The sequence below is a fragment of the Choloepus didactylus genome, chromosome 4 (assembly GCF_015220235.1).
Source record: "Choloepus didactylus isolate mChoDid1 chromosome 4, mChoDid1.pri, whole genome shotgun sequence".
In the NCBI taxonomy this organism is placed as follows: Eukaryota; Metazoa; Chordata; class Mammalia; order Pilosa; family Megalonychidae; genus Choloepus; species Choloepus didactylus.
In genome coordinates this window covers 77,481,243-77,501,441 of record NC_051310.1, presented here as the reverse complement: position 1 = coordinate 77,501,441, position 20,199 = coordinate 77,481,243, and the positions used below count along the sequence as shown (strand labels likewise).

The window sequence follows — 20,199 nt, the reverse complement described above, 5'->3', positions numbered from 1 at the left end:
CAGATAAATTGAAGGTGATAAGGTCAGCTGTAGTTTTACCTGCAAATAATGTTCTTGAGTAAAATAGAATCAAATCAACAAAAACAGGCTCAAAAATCACTGCTAAAAAAACTCCCAATCTATTTTTTGAACATTTTCCTTCTACCAGAAAAAGTGAAAATAAGAATAAAAAATAAAAGTAAAAAAAAAAAAAAAAATACATTGGGGTGATGAATGCACAACTATATAATGGTACTGTAAACAACTGACTGTATACTTTGGATCACTGTATGGTTTTTGAATATATCTCAATAAAATTGAATTAAAAAAATAAAAAAAGACAAAAAACAAAAAAAACTCCCAGACTCCCAATTTAATAAGCCAAGCCCTCAGTCTGGAGGCTTGCCCTTATGAGACTTATTTCTGCAATGGCAAACTAAGCCTACTTGTAATTATGCCTTAAGAGTCACCCTCAGAAGTGCTTTCTCTAAGCCAACCCTGCAAATAAACTCACTATCCTCCTGCCTTCATGGGACGTGACTCCCAATGGTGTAAGTCTCCCTGGCAACATGGGACATGACTCCCAGGGATGAGCCTGGCCCTGGCATCATGGGATTGAGAATGCCTTCTTGACCAACAAAGGGAAAAGAAATGAAACAAAAAGTTTCACTGGCTAAGACATTTCAAATACAGTCAAGAGGCCATTCTGGAGGTTACTTTTATGCAAGCTTCAGCCAGGTAGATCAAATTGCCACAGTATGCCAAGCCCCAGCTGACAGCATTCCTGAAAACCTTAAGAATACTCTGGGCTCTAACTAAGACTCTATAAAAGTTTTACCTGTTAAGTTTATTTTTTCAGAAACTTAAGGCCTCCACATGGCTCCTATGCCAGATAAGCCCTGAAACCCGGAGATACTGGTCTCTCCAAGAACATCATTCCTCTACCCCATCAGGTCGACACCTCTTTCCAGCATGAAGAAGTTAAAATGGTCATTGCCCAGATATCCCTGAAGATTGAGAGCAAGATCAAATGAGAGGGAGGAGCTATAACCCAGAAGTTAGGATTTAACAAATGACTGTGACTACTGACTCATTATATAGATATTTCTTTTTAGTTTCTAGTGTATTAGAATAGCCAGAAGGAAATACCTAGAATTGTTGAACTGTAATCCCGTAGGCTTGATCTTTGATAATGATTGTATAACTATATAGCTTTTATCATGTGACCATGTGATTGTAAAAACCTAGTGACTAACATCCCGTTTATCCAGTGTCTGGATAGATGAGTAATAAAATAAAGACATGTATGAAAAAAAAAAAAAAAATACAAACCTCCCAGGAGTTTGGTTGAAAAGAACAGCCTAGAGGATTGCTTACCTCTTGGTCTGTGCACTTACTATGACAGAGTACATGGTTTGCTCTGAGTTCCCAGTGAGCTGCTTTACTTAGCACTACTTATAAGGAACTGCCAAGTGGCTGGTGGCGGTGGAGATTGGAGCTGCATTTAAAATTTTAAATCCTTGTATAATAGATCTCATCCTTCAGTCTAGGTCCGTGTCAGTTTTTCACTCACAAAAGTGCCAGTCCCATGTAGATAATTAAAAAATGCTATTTTCCAAAGAGGAAGAGAATGAAAATCTAAGATCCTTTAAAAGTAGTTTTAATTGGTATTATTTGCTTGTTGGAATTAAGAACTCTGTATTTACCCTAATTTATGTATATGTGTGTAAAAATCAATTAAGTAACTTTTAATATGTTTGTCATATAAATATCAGAAGCAACAATATAATAATGGTTGCGATACTGATAGAGCTCTGTATTAAGTTGTGGTGTTTAAAAGTTATTCTTCACTAAATAATGCATGAGACTTTTTCTCTTAAAAGCTTGGTCAAGTTTGCAAACAAAAATAAAATCCTCTAAATTTGTTTAAAATGATGATTTTGCTAGTTTTTTTTACTTGATTTAGAGTTTCGTTAACATGGATTGCGAGGGGCCGGCCCCTCTTACTTCATTGTCTTGCCATTTTACCAACTCAGAAAGAGCATAGAAAACAACTTGCTGAGGTTTCTCCTGTTTCATAATAGGGCAGATTCCTTTTTAACCCCGGGCATTGTCTCTGACTGCTGTCTGCTGCAGGCTTGTCGCATATGGTCCACAATGCCAGTCCTGATCATGTCCTATCACAGAGATGTGCTGTTTGTGAGCCCCCAACCCGCACTGCCATGGGGACCAAGTCCCAGTGAGCTGAGCGCCTGATTGATTCCGACAGTGCACAGTGGCAACTATACAGCATTCTGCAGCCCATCACTAGAACACTCCCTACCATCCCCTCCAGGTCCTTCTCCCAATGTCACCCTCTTCCCAGGGAGAAAGGCAGCCAGAGTGCAGGCCCACTTTGCCTTGCTTGGAACGGAACTACCCCCCCCCACCTTGCTGTTATTTGGGATGACACTGATGACAGCCATCAGTGGGAAACCTGAGAAAGAACATGGAATATCATATGTGTCTAAACACTAGACTGCACAACTGAGAAATTCCCCTGAAGGTGGTACATTTGAGAGAAGAGGTGCAGAGGGAAGAGGCGGAAAAGAAGTGGAATTTCCCCTCTGTCCCAGAGCTTTGTTTTGTTTTGTTTAATTTAGGTTTTTGAATCTATTGGCTAAGAACTTTGTCTCCTGCTGAATTTTGTGCAAAACCTAATGTACTTCTTGTTCTCTGCAAAATTTAAAATAATGACCTGCAATTCCATTTAGAATTGTTTGAAATTCAGAAAGACTACTAGATTTATCTGCAGAGAAATATCCTCATGCTGAAATGACAAGGAAAGAGGGTACATCCCCTAAAAAATCCCCAGGCCTCGTCTAGAAAAGTGGAGTCGGCTTCTTACCCCAGCCCAAAGAAAAGAGTGGTGTGCTTGATAGCTGAACTGAAGAAGGTCAAACATAGCTAAAATTGCCACGTGCTGTGGCAGGGCCTCGGTGGTCCTTTCCCCTCGGTGTTTTCAACACCTGGATTGGGTTTTGGCTATGAAGGATGTCACCTTTGAATTCAGAAACAACTGAGATCCAGAATTAATCTTTTTAAACCTGAGAGACAGAGGGACTTGCTCACAATATTTGAGTGTATATGGCAAAATACAAACAGTGAATTGCTCTCTTTAAGAAATTCTTTTGCCAAATAGATGTCCAAAGCAGTAATGCCCGGAGCCCCTTGCAGTCCCCTGAGCCCATTGTATGCTTTTGGGACAGCTTCGCCCTGCGCCCGCAGAGGGGCTAGTGCGCATGCTTGCTAATGAAGATATGTGCCTATGCTTTTGTCTTCTACCCATTTTTGCCTGTGAAATCCCCTTCATTCTGCAAGGCCCCTTCCAAATGCAGCTTTGATCAAACTCAACATGGCACAAATGACTTTCTGTTGAAATGCCTCTTTTCCATGTCGGTTTGCTCCATCCACCATCAGCTCTTGGAGGCAGGGACTTGGTCTTATTCCCATGTGTGTCCCAGGAAGCCTGGGCCCAAAGTAGAAGGGGGAGTTTTAGATCCCCCTGTCTTGCTCACTCAGAAAGGATATGTCGCACGACCCTGGCCGATTTGCTGGCCATCTCTGTGCTGCAGCTTCTCCAGAGTGGGGACCTCACACACTTATTCTGGTTGCTGAGAGAACTGAGGCAGCTCGTAAGAAGATGCTGGGGTGCTGTTTGTGTGCAGTAGACACTCACTGCTTGTTACTGCCTTGTCCTTGCTCACTTGTTCTCCATCTCTTCATGTTAGGGTTCCTATCTAGGACTTAACCACAACCGGGGGCCATGGAACCATTTTTTTTCTCACAGATGAAGAAACAGTATCAGATGTTTCTCAAAGAGGTAAAGTGTCCTAAAGCCCTAAGCTTGTTAGGATAAAACATCAGTGGGGCCAGCTTTCTCCAGAATCTGAAAAATGTTTTTGTTATATTATTCTTGAATTGTGTTTTGTTTGTTTTGTATTTTCTGTTCTAGTCTGTTCTTTGATCTTTGTTTTATATTTTAAATTTGGATTTGAGTTCAAGGCCCTTTATAATCATCTCTGATTGAAGTACAATAAAACCTAAATTGAGAGTAAAGAATAAAAGGAGGTGCCACATAATCTAGAAAGAAGTACAACTAATTCCACATTTATGCTTACAATATAAATACCTCTAACCTTAGAGCATTCTGGAATTTGTAAGATAAATAAATAGCAAGGTTAAATGTGTTTCAAATTGAAATCTAGATGTTTTCACTAAGACCTTTGGCTTCCAGCCTCCTGTGCTTGCCTGTGGTCACCATCGCTCTCTTCCCTGCCTACAAATTTTCTTTTCCTAGAGCAGATGCTGTTTAAAAACTGGCCTGCCCTTCCTTCTGACAGCTGCATGCCACTGCAGGCTCACACCTGCTCTCCTTCAAGATACCCAGCGAAGTGAGAAGCATTGCTAAGGCCCTCCATTCAGAGGAGAGTTGTAAGAACTCAGTAATTGTCTAACATTTGGGTTTACATTTCTCTTGTCTTATGATGAGACAAATTTTAATAAAAATAAGCATATTTAAATATTTAAAAAATTCTGTCTAGCCAAAGTTTTGATTATCTATTGCTTAATAAGAATCCCCCACAGAACTTAGTGACTTGTTCACTATGATCTCTCTTGTCTGTGAGTAGGGCAGTTCTCCCCAGGGGTGTGTCCTGCTGTGGCAGTGGATGGTGAATGGGCTGCAGTCTCGTGACTAACCCCCTGGGCTGTGCATCCAAGACAACTTCTTCATGTGTATAGCTGGCGCCTCAGATGGATGGGACAGCTAGGGTCTGGCTGGCCTCTGGGGTAGCATGCACTTCTTCATAGGGAGGCCTCTTGGAGAAATGGGGTTTCTCGCATAGCAAGCATCCCAGGAGGTTGGGCAGAAGCTGCAAGGCTTCTTATGAGCAAGTCACAGGGCTTCGCTTCTACCACGTTCAAGGAGATGGGGCTTCACAGGGTGAACGCCGGGATATTTGGCTCATCGGGGCACAGTGGGTGTGGGTGGGGGAGTGTCATCTTTGGAAACCAGGTAGCACAACCAGACAAACCAACTCTATACCTTTTCTATACATTTTTTATTATTTTTTTTAACATTTTATAATGTTTGGTCCATTCATTACAATGTTCTGATTTTACTGTTACTTTCCAAATTTTGGGGGGATGTCTCTTTGAACTCATTTCCTGTTTTGCACACTTTTCTAGAAAGTATAGGAAATAACCCCCAAGTTGCCTGTTCAGTGAGCCTCAAATTGCAGACAGCGGTTTTTGTTTCCAGCTCCGAGTGCTAGTGCCTTCTTCAGAGGAGCGTCTTCCCTTTCCTTTGTCCCAGTGAAAACACTGCAGAGTATTCAGAGCTTACTGACACCTCTTGGAAATGCCTCCTTTCTGCGACTCCAGTGAGCATTTGAGGAGGTTGCTGGAGAAGGCCCAGCTGCAGGAAGAAAGCCGTTCATTCCCTTCGCATTGATGCTGTTAAAGGCCCTGAGTTCTCCCGTGACCTTGGGAGGTCGTCACCCATGCAAGGCCGCGACTTCCTCCCTTTGTCTGAACATGGCAGTCAATAAAAACTTGTTAGTTTTATTTATCTCCCTTCTCCTCCTCTTTGCGTTTGACCTCAATTTTAATTTTTCTCTCTAGTCCTCAAGCAGGTGTAAAAGATCAGCTTCTGCCATACATCAGTTTTGGAAATGCAGGCTGATTTACTGATGCAGAATCCTTTCTCTTGCCACCATCCCTTTAAGGGACAATTCTCCGGACATGGAATTGATAAGGGCATGCTATGTAAAACCTGGAAGGCCAGGCCTTCCCTTTTAAAAAGGTCAACACTCAGCCCAAAGCTAAAAAGGCTAATCAACAGAAGCATTTTCTGTGTTTGTGCCAGAGAATTTCCCAGGGGCACAATAAATCTAGCCTGCCTGTTTACAGGAACACTGTTATTTAACAAGCTGGTCTCTGAAGCTTAAGATTCTTGGGTTTCATCAAACCTAACCCAACCTGCTAGATTTGTAAGATTCATTAATGTCTACTCACGTTGCTCTATGTATTTTAAGATAATTTTGCATACTTAATATGAAAATAGTTTTTACATAGAAGGCTAATGTTAAATCTATTAGAAAACAAGTCTGAAGTTCTATGTCTCTTTTTATTTTAGCCTCTCACCTGTGCTCCAGTCCTGTCTGATCTGCCCACTGGTATTTCCAGTGAGCAAGTCTACCTCATTTACACATGCATTCATTTGTTCATTCATTTAATAAATGTTGTTTTGCACATCTATTCTGGGTTGTAAATACTGTATTAGAGAGATAAAAGGATATGATCCTACCTTTAAGATGCTGAAGTCTAGTGAGGAGAGATTCTTGTCAGCGGTTATAGTACCATGTGGTGAATTTCGTAAAGATGAGGCATTGATTTGGCAACAAGATCACTGGTGACCCTAATGAGCATTTTCAGTGGGATGAGGGATTCAGTGGTGATTACAGTAGTTTGAGGAGGAAATAAATAACAAGGTTGACATATCGCTGCTGTTTCTAGAACCTTGACTTAGAGTAGGACCTAGGATCTTGGGAGTCTATTTACAGAGTAAATCCTTTGTGGCCCAGGGCTTGATGAGATACGTATTTTCTAAATTTTGATAAACATTGCCAAATCCTCAGAAACGTATATAAATATATATGTATATAAATATCTACTCCCTTCAATAGTGTTTCAGAGAGTGTTTTGCGAGGGTAATTGGCAAGAAAAATGATATCTAGTTTTCATTTGATTTTAGCTCTTTAAATATGAGTGAAGTTGAGTATCTTTTTAAGGTTTGGTTTTGCAATTTGTATTTCTTTTCCTGCAGATTTTCTGTGTGTAATTTCTCCATTGTTCTGTTCATTTTATCTTTTGTTTGAGCACTTTCTAAATTAAGGAAGTTAGCTCCTTCTCTGTATGTGTTGCAAATATTTTCTTCTATTGTTTGATTTTATGGATGTTTATGTCCTGCTTTGAAAGAGAAAGTTCCCTCTTTGAGATGATTCACGTGTTTTTACATTTAGAAACTTTGATCCATCTGAGATTAATTTTGGAGGTAGGAATCTGGCTTTATTTTTTTTTTTTTTCCGGATGGCTACTAAGTTGCTTTGAACACATTTATTGAATAATCTCTTTTTCTTGAAGTGCAACCTTTACTGTAAATTAAATTCTCTTGTATATGTTTAATTCTTTATTGTGATACATTGATCCATCTCATTTATTTCTTCTCCAGTTCCAAACTGTTTTAATTATTGTAGATTTATTTGTATATTATCTGCTAGGGCAAGTTTCTACTCATTCATTACTCTTCTTTTACAGACTTTTCATTTGGTAAAATCTTTATTTTCAGAGTTTGTTTTGCTGCCTCAATTGCGGTAGCAAAATCTTTTTCTGATGGCCTCAGAACCAGTCTTTAAAGGAAATCTGAAATAAACTAAATTTGGGCTACTTTGCTGGAGGGTTCATTTTCTCAACAAATGTTCGGGGGCCTGGTCTCACCCAAGCACTGAGGTGCACCTTCCTCCGAGTGCCAGGCACCATCCAGCTGTTTCATTCCCTTGATTTATTATCCTTCCCTTCCTTCCTTCTTTCTTCCCATGAACATGCATGTTATATTACATGCTGGCCACTGTGCTTGGCTTGAGGATTCAGATTAGAACCAGACCCTCCCTGATGAATTTGTAAGGTAGTGAGCTTAGAATTGCCCTCCATGACTCTCAAAGCTTCACAGGCATACAAACACCACTATCAAGCTCATGGATAAATTGCATTCAAAGCCCCAAAGCCAAAAGAAGGAATGACACCTCCTCAGCTCCTATTTCTGTATTTTATCCTAAGCCTTCGCACAACCACTGAGCAGAATTAGTAACCTCATAACTGACCAGTTATTTTTAATGCCTGGAAAATTACGAAGGGAATTAGGAGCCATTGCTCTAATTCTGTGCTAATTCTTACAAATGCTTTTTAATACATTTTTTTACATGAGATAATTTTCAGGGAATATACACACCCCAGGGAACCTGTGGAAAGAGGGTAAAGAACTATATTTAAAACTTTGAAGTGATGGCAAGGGAAAGAAATCCTTTCCACTGACATGAGCCTTCCTGGTGGGGTTGGAGCTGGCAGTGCTCTGTGTAAAGTAACTCAGGAGACAAGTTACCTTCTTCCTGGGATGTCTGCTTTTAAATTTGAGAGATAGGTTTACATTTTTGCCCTTGTTACCTTTTGTGACAGGTATATTTATCAGAACCAAAGATAAGTTATTTTTCTCAGTTGAGTTCTTGCCCATTAATTGCCATTTGCTTTTACAGTTAAATCACCAAGTTCTGATACTGGCCATGAACACACAAGGCACCTGATCTGGGCATTGCCCAAATTCGATGGATTGAATTTTCTTGTGTCCAGGGAGTGTTCCAGTCTCAGTCAGAAATTGCTCTTCCCACTTTCCCATTTTATATAATACATACTTTATCTTCTTTATCCTAAATATATGTCTTAAGTCCAGTCCAGTGGATTCTGTGGGTGAACATAGCACCTCCCCTAAGAAGCAGCAAGAAACTCAGGGCCTTTGAGCACCCACGCAAATGTAGCAGAAACCGAGTGAAAATGCATTGAGGATCATCAGTCTGAGTGTTCTTTTCTCCCTGGAAGTTCACTGGGTCCATTTGCTCCTGGGCCCCCAGGTCTTCTTCCAGTTTGTCTCAGGTTAGGGCAGCCACTGGAGAATCCCATGGAGGGTCTCCTTCCACAGGATCTCGACAACTCAGCCAGAAGCCTTCTTCGTTTTGATTAAATAAACCTTATCCCTTCAGTTAATTTGTTGCAAAAGGCAAATTATACTTTTCAGTGGCTCAAAATCATTAAAATACTTAACAAACATTCCAGAGTATTATTTTCTGATGTGGCATTTGACTTGTATAAAAGCATCCTGCTATTTTTCCTTCATGAATGTATTCTAAAGACAGCTTTTGTAGTATAGTAAATAAGATCCCACACAAATTCCACATGGCATACTGTGTGGGGAGTTCACATAATAAAATAAAGAATGCTCCTGTTTGTTTTCTGATCAGTATGCAGTCATCGTCCTACCCTGCATCTGTCAAAGCCATGCTTAAGTACAGAAGTGATGTATTTAAACATACTAATTAGAAACGGACACCTTTTCTTCATAAAATACACCCATTATGGCAGCTATCTTTTATATTTCGATGAGGATAAAGGTAAGCGCTAAATATAGTTGATGACTTAAGCTGATGCTAAATTTGGGAGGGAAAATGTGCTGAAATTTCTGTGGGTGTTACCAGAAGGAATGGGAATGTGGGGGGCAGGAATAGGTGACATGGGGATAAAGTCATGCCAGACATAAACGCACATTTCAAAGAGCAGATTTAACAGGGAATTAATATGCTGCTATTTTTGAACAGAAGAAGGTGTCAGATCACTAAAAGAAAAGGAAAAAATGCTTAAAGCTGTATTTACATCAAAGTTTATGTCAGCTCTGTGTTTCTTTTCTTCCACGTGCCTGTGATGAAAGTATGCTTTTGTGATTGTTACTTGCAAATTTATTTCTGTCTCATCACCAATCAAGAGCCAAAAGCTTCTCTTAAATATCATTTTGTCCCCCAGTTTCCTAGCACCCTGCTTGGTGATTCGAATTGATTTGAGTAAGATTAGGTACATGTTTCTCTTAAACATTTTACTTGCTCTCTATTTCTGCTGCTTTTGCTTCAGAAATTTCTTTCTTCTTCCCTCTCCAACACCCTTATTTTCCCCCCAAGTACCTTTCTATGTATGCCACATATAATTTGTTTCTCCAAGCAGCTCTGAAAGCAGGGCCACATCTTTTTTTTTTTTTCCTGGGTTGGGGACACATCGCTGGTCCCCTGACATTTTATTTAATCACTTGCAGGATAGCTGTACAGTGAATGTATTTTTTCATGGTTTGTCCAGAAGTGTAGGTTCCTCGAATTGTATACAATGCTGTGTGGTCATCAAGAGATGGGACACAAAGTAATTTGAACAGAGAATAAAAATATATATGCAGGATCCCCCTGAGGAGCTGGGGGGAAATGCAGAGGTGTTGGGCATCCTCACCTGGATTGTTGCTGATGTTCTCACAAAATTGAGGACTGCGGTTTGATATGCCCAGCCCTCTATCTTGGGGCTTGCCCTTATGAAGCTCATTACTGCAAAGGAGAGGCTAAACCTGCTTATAACTGTGCCTAAGAGTCTCCCCCTGAGTACCTCTTTGTTGCTCAGATGTGGCCCTCTATAGCTAAGCCAACTTGGCAGGTGAACTCACTGCCCTCCCCCCTACATGGGACCTGACTCCCAGGGGTGTAAATCTCCCGGGCAACGCAGAATATGACTCCCGAGGATGAATCTGGACCCAGCATCATGGGTTGGAGAACATCTTCTTGACCAAAAAGGGGATGTGAAATGAAACGAAATAAAGTTTCAGTGGCTGAGAGATTCCAAATGGAGTCAAGAGGTCACTCTGGTGGGCACTCTTAGATAACCCTTTTTAGATTTTAATGTATTGGAATAGCTGGAAGTAAATACCTGAAACTATTGAACTGCAACCTAGTTGCCTTGACTCTTGAAGACGATTGTATAGCAATGTAGCTTACCAGGGGTGACAGTGTGTTGTGAAAGCCTTGTGGATCACACTCCCTTTATCTAATGTATGGATGGATGAGTAGAAAAACTGAATGGAAAATGGTGTGGGGGGAATGACTTGGCTGTTCCTTTTTACTTTCATTTTTTTTAATTCTTATTTTTACTTTTTCTGGTACAAGGAAAATGTTCAAAAAATAGATTGGGGTGATGAATGCACAACTACATGATGATACTGTGAACAATTGATTGTACACTTTGGATGATTGTATGGTATGTGACTGTATCTCAATGAAATTGAACTAAAAAAAAAAGACGGGGCAACCACTGGGACATGGGGCCATCAAGCAGTGACTATGTTCTACTGACTGGCTTCCCTGAAATCTTGTCACTCACCTTCCTGTAGATAACTGGCAAGGGTGCCGAGATCCACTTGGGTAAGAAGCATGCCGCCTGAGGTCTAGGAGGTAGAAGAAGCTGAGTTTGCCCCACACGCCAGGGTGAAGAGCTGAAATAGCAGAGGGCTTACCCAGGTGCAGACTCTCCTTCCCCACCCGTAGTGGGAATTCACAGAACCACCTGTCTTTGGAAGGCATGGAAGGCAAGCAGTTTCATATCTGTCACAATGTCCAGCTAGGAGTTTGTGGATGGTGGTTGTCCCACTCGTGTATAGTTTATTACTCCTCCTTGCTGTCAAGTTTCCTACGAATATTCCTCTGGGTATTTGTGAGGTATTTCCATGTATTTTACATATTTTTGCATATTAACTCATTTATTTGACAACTATTTATTAAAATAAGTTTTATAAATAAAAAATGCCCTTCTTCTGAACACAATCACATTTTAAATGCCCCCAAGTTCTTACTGATATTGCAACTTTCCCTCCATGTAATAATCACTCTGAAGTTAAAGAAACTTGCAGCCCTTTCTTTGGGGAAAGCTGTATTTTGAGATTGAAATGGATCCCACATGGTAATATTTTCAACAAGATGGGGTGGAAAAAACTGCAGGGTGTGCATTAAAATTTTAAGAATCACCTGGTTCACTCCCCATGAGCCTAGGCTTTAAAGTGATACTGTTTGTAATATCCTCTTGGCATTTGCTAATGTTGATACCTGCTGAGTCACTCTATCCTATCAAAGAGCTGGGTGTTGAGCAGTATAGCTAAAACCCAAGAAAAATAGCCATCTAATTTTGCCCTTAAATAGTTCCCTGGTCTTATTTTTTAGTTGTTAAGAATCCATTTGTCGATTTCCAACTCAATTAAATTATGAATATTTTGGCTCACATGAGCTTTCATGATTTTCTGCACCTTAAAATTCCAGAGTTGGAAGGGTCTTCTTGAGGTGTGTCTCTTGGAGAAAGAGAAAAATAGATTAATTTTAATCTTTCTGAGTTAGTTTAATATTTGGCTTTTGTTATATAACTTTTTAAAACTTTAGAAAAGAGATTTACAAGCAAAATATAGGTATATATAAAAAAAATTAAAAACAATGGTAAATAGCATACAGACAGTCATCACTTGGTACAGGTAAGCCTAAGAAAAGAAAGTGCCAAGTGGCCCAGCTAAAGGACTTGATGGGAGGAAGGCACCCAACAGAACTGACTGGTAAGAAATGTGGGGACAGTGATGAGACTGGCAGGAACACAAAGACACCAAGTCAGCTCCTCAGAACAGGTCTTGAAACTCTCAGGGGTCAGCCTCCTGGTCCCTTCTCCACTGTCTTTATTTTCTTATCTGATTGAGAGAGCCAGTTGGAACTGAACCTGGTCCAGAGACCTGCAGATAACTGGAGCTGAAGCTGTACCCTCAAGGAACTTATACTCTGCAAGAATGAGTTGGTTGACTGAAGTTCAAAACAAAACATTAAATTGGAACTGGAGAGCTTCTTTTTTATCTTGAGAGAGAAATTTTTTGAGAGATGAATTTAAGACAAATAAAAGGACTGTCATATCACGAATCAGCACCAGGATCCTCCAGCAACTTTGGAAAAGTTGGAGCTTGTAGTTTAAAAGAACCTTTGTTTCCTAGCAAAGATGTGCTTTCAGAAGCTTCCTGTCTAAGCTTTCAGCAGGAAAGAAAACACCTTTCACAAAGCACTTTGAAAGGCTCCACTTACTTTTATTATTGCTATGAGAGGTCATAACCCAGGAGTGCAAACTGTTCAGAGTAGCAAGTTCAGCAGATGTGCTGTTGTCTCCCGCAGGCTGGAGTGTGTGTTTGGTACTATGAAGACCAGACGTCACCTTTGCTCTGTGTTCCCCCACCACCAAAGAGCCACTGTCCACCTGTTTTCTAAATTATCCCATAAGTATGTTCTCTCCTCTCTCTGTCTACGCTGTTACCACCTTGGTTCAGGCACAAGACTCAAGCTGAAAAGCTTCCATCAACCGTTTTGTGGGCAACATAAAAAGGGTCTCAGCCTGGGCAAACCGAAAGTGGGAGTGTTGGAGGGCCACGGCACCGCAGAGGGTGCTGGTCTCTTCCTCCTCCCCGTCAGGTATTCACATTCAAGATATTCTTAAAACACTGTTCTAGCCAAACAAGATCTGTCTGCCTGCTGCGTCCGAGAACTGGCTGTGGAGTCAAGGGCTCTTCTTTAGACCGTTGTCCTGAACTGTTGCAAGCATCTGCTAAAGGTCACGCTTCCTACAGCAGTTCTCTTTCTATAATACAGACCTGGTGGAGTCACCACTGCCTTCTGAGAAGGGCGAACTCAGATGGGCCTCAGCCTGGCATGTAGGGAAGGGCCTTTGCAGTTTGGCCCTAGCCCTGCCTCTGTCTTCTCTCCTGTCACCACCCTTCTCTTTTGCCCCAGCTTAAAGTATGGCCACACCAGTGAAAGCTTACGCCTACCATGACATTTCAGGCTACGACATTCCAGGCTTTTGTACATGAAGCATTTTTCCTCCTGGAAGGGCCCTCCCTGGTGAATCTTGACTGAAATCACCAGGCAGTTACTTAACTAGTCCCTTCTCTGTGACCTGACATCACTTCATATTTTTCTGCTCTTAGCCCTGAGCATCCCACATTGTTAACTTCATCTGCTCCCCTCCCTAGACTTAAGAAATCCTAAAGGATTAGGATTGTCTCCTTTCCTGTATCTCTCTTTATTGCAAATACAAACAATTTTAACTTGATCCCTCTGGGCTTAAATTTTCTTTTCTGTGAAACGAAGGTGTTGGACTAGAATTCAGTGGTGCGTGACTAGAGGTGCACATCAAAACCACTTGGAGTTCAACAGATTGTGCTGGGACAGCTGGATAATCACCTGCAAAATAATGAAGTTGGACCCCTAACCCACACCACTTACAACAAATAACTCAAAATGGATCATAGACCTAACTGTAAAAGCCTAAAATATAAAATTCTTAGAATAAAATGCAGGATTAAATCTTTGTGACCTTGGATTCGGCAATGGTTTCTTAGATACGACACCAAAGCCCAAGTGGCTGAAGAAAAAATAAATGGTCACTCATCATCATTAAAACTTTTGTGCTTTGAAGGACATTTTCAAGAAAGTGAAAATGCAAATAGATAGTGACAGTTGCAGAATGTTGTGAATACACTAAAAGCCTCTGAATTGTATAAACGGATGACTTTTATGGTTGTGAATTATATTTCAATAAACCTGTTTTTGTTTCTTTAAATCCCTTGGAGCGTTTTTCCAAACTGCACATGTTGCATCTTTGGTCCTCCTGCTGCTATTTGGAGTCAGTGGTGTTGGAAGGTATCTGGGGCTCCACCTGCAATGTTCTTTTATGCGTTTATAAACTAAGAATTCTAGTAACAGTGGGTGTGCGGGTTTGTATATATTATGTCCCCCAAAAAGGCCATATTCTTTAATGCAGTCTTATGCGGGCAGATGTATTAGTGTTGATTAGATTGGAATCTTTTGATTGAGTGTTTCCATGGAGATGTGACTCGATCAACTGTGGGCGAAACATTTGATTAAATTATTTCCATAGAGATAGGGATCCCACTCATTCAGGGTGGGTTTTAATTTAATCACTGGAGTCCTATAAAAGAGCTCACAAACAGAAGGGCCTCAGAGCAGCTAAGAGAGACCTTTTGGAGATGGCTGTTGAAATCAGACTTTTGCTGACTCTTGGAGATACTAGTCCAGAGTTTTCTCTGGAGAAGCTAAGAGCAACATTTTGAAGAATGCACAGGACCTGAGAGAGAAGCTGGAACACAACCTGGGATCAGCCAGACGCCAACCACATGCCTTCCCACCTAACAGAGGTTTTCTAGATGCCATGGGCCTTCCTCGGTGAAGGTATACTTGTATTGATGCCTTAATTTGGACATTTTCATGGCCCTCAGATGGTAAATTTGTAACCAAATAACCCCCCTTTTTAAAAGCCAATCCATTTCTGGTATTTTGCATAACAGCAGCGTTAGCAAACCGGAACAGTGGGCATAGTGGTGTTGTCCTACAGCAAGTGCAAAACATTTTCTGGGTGTTTAAATATATCTGTGAAAATCTGAGGCTGCTTCTGGATGACTGGAGGAGGGAATGGAAAGTATAGATGTTCTGTAACCATGTCCTACTTGCTGAAACTCGGGAATGAGATACCAGGAAGGAGATGCAGTTAATACCTGACAGTAAAACAGGACTTCCAGGGAGAGTGAGGAAAAGAGCACTCCCTTGTGATGTCCAAGTTTAGGACGCGGTCATGTCTGGCTGGTCTGATTCTGATGTGGAGCTGGGGGGAGTGCCATGACTGTCACCTTCACAGAGGTGACTGGATCAGCGCTCTGGAGAAGCAGAGTGGGGTGGGACCGACACCTACCCACAGGGCACTTGTGCCTGCAGCTCCATTCAGTTGTTGGCCTAAATATCTTTGGACAAGTCCTGAAATTGATTTTTTTTTTTTTTTAAAGATATCTTCTGGTTGAGACATAAAATCACTGAGGTAAAAGTAAAAAGAAGAACCAACCATAAAACCCATTTAATTCCTGTGGTGGTTTGAAGCTGTATGTACCCCAGAAAAACATTTTCTTAACTAATCCATTCCTGTGGGTGGGAGTCTATTGTAAGTAGGACCTTTGGATGAGGTTACTTGAGGTAGATATGACCCATGTCAGTCAGGATGGGCTTAATCCTATTACTGGAGACCTTTATAAGAGAATGAGATTCAAATACAGAGAGAGAAGTCCACAGAGGGAGCAGTCAGAAGCTGAAATCAGTGGAAACTGGAAGAGAAGGGAGAGACCAGGAGATGCCACTATGTGCCTTGCCATGTGACAAGCTAAGGACCGAGGATTGCCAGCAGTCAGGCCCAGAACACCGGTCTTTGGGAAGAAAGGATCACTTTGATTGACACCTTGATTTGGACTTTCTTTTAGCTACAAAACCATGAGCTAATAAATTCCCATTGTTTATGCTGACCCATTTCATAGTATTGCTTGAGCAGCCAAGGAAATTAAAATAATTCTCAACATAGGTAGAAATGTACATCACAAAACAATTTACTTTCTAAATTGGGCATTCAGTATCAATGTGACTATAAATACCATTGTGGCAGTAGGAATCTGATATTCCTTTAGGATGTGATGTAAAAGCTGATACTAGTGGAGCTTGAGAAAAATAATAGTTTCTTAATAAGAAACTGCCTTTTATCAGTCTTACCTTAAAAATCTAACATTCTATCTCATGGCTTCTTGGGGTGTACTCATTTTTTCCTTCAGATTTAAGGTATACTATTGATGCTGACATAAATAAAACCTAAAACTTGAGAATGAAAATTGAAAACTCATGTTGACTGTTAAGCCATTTGAATTTTTATTGGCTATCGTGTTTTGACATTGTACAAAGTCTTCCAGAGTCTCTGCCTTGAGGGCATCTCCTATACTTTAAAAGCTATTTTCCACACTCTTTCAGAATCTTTCTAACAGTTTTTAGGGAAGTTAGGTGGATTGTTATTTGTGTATGTTTATTTCCGCCTGAAATGTTAAAATCAGAATATCAGTACAGAGACTCAGCAAAAAACACAAGGTGCAAGCAATAGTAGTTTGAAGATTTTTTTTTAAAAAGCCATTGTTGGTAACAGAACACTCATTAGAGGGTAACATTTGGTAAGAACTGACAAATTAAACAATAACATGCTGTATGTTCAGCATCATTCCCAGCAGAATTTCCTACCCAAGTGACTGTCTAGTAAATGTTTTTAAATGATGTAACATGTCATCCTGTGCTTTGTGGCTGTAGCATTTTGAAATTTCCTGAGGCCATTTTTCCCAATACAACCAGTCTATAAAATGAGATGCTAAAAATTATTAATATGTAATATATACGATTTTTAACATAATTATTTATATATTATTTTCCAGTAATATAATAAAATGATGTAGGTCAATTGATCTGAATTGAACTATCTTAAGTGCAAAATATGTGAAACTGGGAATTATACTTGGTTGTAAATAATGTCATTGGAGCAGTGTAGCATGGTAATAACACCATTTATTAACCTTCTCCCATCCCAGGGTCTATAGGAGAAGGCTATGTTATTTCTAATCCTCAAATGGTAGATAGTTCTAGTTCCATTTTATCAGTGAGGAAATTGAAGCTCAGAGAGATTAAGCTTCTCTTAATTTGTGCTGGGATACAAACCCTATACTGTTTAAAATATGACATACTGCAAAAGTCAGAAAATGCTGATTTCTAGTCTTTTTCTATGGAGACCTTGGGTAGGTCATTTAACTGCTGGCTTCTCTTTTCATTATTTGTAGAACAAGGAAATTGGACTCTATGGCTTCTAAATTCCTTTCAAGCTTCAGAAGTCTCTGAAAACAAAAAATGCTTGAAAGATAACCACTGTCTTTAATTCCTGGGCTGCTCTGACACATACCACACAATGGGTTGGTTTAAACAATGGGAATTTATTGGTTCATGGTTTAGAGACTGGAAGGCTGGCTTCCTCCCGGGGTCGGGAGTGTTCTGACTGGCTGGCAATCCTTGGGTTCCTTGGCTTTCCTGTCTCAGGACGATGTCCTGTCCTTTCTCCTCCAATTCATTCATTTATAGCTTCCAGCTTCTCCCTGTGGCTTTCTCTCTGTGTCTGAATTCCTTCTGCTTGTAAAGGCCTCCAGTAATCCGGATTAAGACCCAACTTCATTCAGTCAGGCCACACTTTAATTTTATAATAACATCTTCAAGAGGTCCTATTTACAATGGATTCATAGCCACAGGAATTCTGACCAAGATTAGGAACATGTTTTTGTCTGGGGTACATAATTCAACCTACCACAATTATTGGAAAATATTTTATCAGTATGTATAAATTATTTATATGTAAAATAGTGGTCATTTGAGGTCATCAGGAAATGACTGATTATGAACAAGTACTTGGAAAGTTCTCAAACTTAAGATTTGTAATTCATCAATTCTCATTTTTATCAAATGCATTCAGTGATTCCTTGGCCTCTTCAGGAGCATCTACCTTGTGCAGTTAAATTTTTTTTTTTGGTGTGAAAAAGGCTTCAGTAGCCTGGGTTACTCTTAGTCCAGTGGACTCGGGGTGCAGACACTGAGGGAAAACCCACTCTGAACCCATCTGGACCAGCAGCAGCTCTCAGAAATGAGCATGGCCCCAACCTCAGTCACCCCTCACTTTATCCCCTAAGCCTAGAATGAAAACTGAGCCCTGAGCAGGCAGCCTCCCACAAACTCTGGATTGAAGATGAAAGCAGCTTCTTCCTGAGAATTTTTCTTGCCCTTTAGATAATTTTCATCACTGAGCTATAGTATCACTTGACAGGAAGGCACCATTCAAAACATTGATTTGTAATTCCTGAATCACCCCCAGTGATTTTCAGATACTTAGTAACCAGGGCTTTTTCCTCAAATGACATCTCCTGTGTGTGCTCAGAATGCAAAACAGCAGGGGGGTGGGGGCAGAGTGACGAAGAAAAAAGGAGCCCTTGTACTACCCTGATTGAAAGGACAGGGCAGAAGGGTGAGTTTGGGGAGCTGGACCCCTATTTACCTCCTTCCACCCCCACCCTCCACCACAAGTCACTCGCGGAAAAGCCCTAGGGCTCCAAGGACCACAGTTTGAAAACCCCTTCCTGAAGCAGGGGCTGTGGGTGGGGACCTCCACGGGGGTTTTCAACTTCTCTTCTTACCTGGGCTACCCGGGGGCAGGAAGGACCATCCCTCTGCCTGGAGTTGCTGGGAGACTGCTCCAGGGGCTAGGCTTGAGAGCCCACAGATTCTTTCAAGTCAGAGGAAGGATCCCTCTGCTGCCCTCACTCCTGGTTCAGATTTCTTAAAGCTCTTTTTAATGCTGACTCTGTTTTAAGTTTGTTTCATTCCCCAAAGTAAGTTTGTTCACTGTAGAAAATTGGGAAATTTTCTACAACAGAAAAAAATTATAGTAGTCCCACCATCCCAAGATAATAACTGCCAACACTTTGATCCTTCCACTCTTTTGCTCTATATATAGATTAAAATTTTTTTTGTATAGTTGTGATGAAAATATATGTTAATTTTACATCATTTCATCACTTAAACTAACATTCTTTTTCTTGTTATTATAAATAGCATGCTAATGTTTAAGTAACACTGTGTTGAATTCCTGGTTATTGGACATCTACTTAGGTAGCTTCTGCTACTCTAAATAATGCTTCAGTGACCATCTGTCTTAGGAAGCACCGCAGCCACAGTGCCTTACCCATGCCTGGCACATAGTAAGAACCCAGCAAATCCCTGGATTAATATCTGTACCTGCAGCTGCTCAAAGGGATGGAAACATTTATACTTAAAATAAAATTATTCTGTTAGACCTCTTTTGTTCTAAGCAGCAGAAGAAACCTACAGAAGCCAGCATGAGGGAGATAAAAGGGATTCCAGAGTGTCTCACAGTCCCCAAAGGCAGGATGCACCTTGGCCTTGGAAAAAGGCTGGAACACGGGACTTAAATGAAACCAGTGCTCATTTCTCCTGCCTTTTATGCATCCATCTTTTATTCTTCTGTACTCATGATCAGTTACTCCCTATTTTCCTTATGCAGCCCCTGGCAACAACTAATCTGTTTGCTATCTCTGTGGATTTGCCTATTTGAGACATTTCCTATAAATGGAATGATACAATATGCTGTCTTTTGTGACTGGCTTCTTTCACTTAGCTTGATGTTTTCAAGGTTCATTCATGTTGTAGTAGCATCAGCATTTCATTCCTTTTTATGTCTGAACAATACAAAACTCTGTTATATGGATAGATCACATTCTGTTTTTCCAGTTCATCAGTTGATGGACATTTGGGTTCTTTCCATGTTTTGCCTATTATGAAATAGTGCTACTATGAATGTTTGTGTCCACCTTTTTTGTGAACACGTGTTCAGTTCTCTTGGGTCTATACTCTGTGTTTAACATTTTGAGGAACTGCCAAATTTTTTTCAAAAGTGGCTGAACCATTTTACATTTCCACCATCAGTGCATGAAAGTTCCAATTTTCCAGTTTGTCCACAGCCTTGCCAACACTTATTTTCCTTTTTTGTATGTTTGTTTGTTTGTTTTTTATAGTCATCCTAGAGGATGTGAACTGGTGTCTCATTGTG

At 40.5% G+C, this 20,199-nt stretch overlaps 1 long non-coding RNA gene across 1 annotated transcript in view; it reads left to right on the top strand.

Moving 5' to 3' along the window:
- LOC119531541 overlaps positions 1-878 on the top strand; it is a 107,224-nt gene extending 106,346 nt beyond the window's left edge. The window contains exon 3 of the long non-coding RNA XR_005216333.1: positions 839-878. This is a non-coding gene — a long non-coding RNA (uncharacterized LOC119531541). The remainder of the gene's footprint in view (positions 1-838) is intronic.
- The last annotated feature ends 19,321 nt before the right edge of the window (positions 879-20,199 follow it).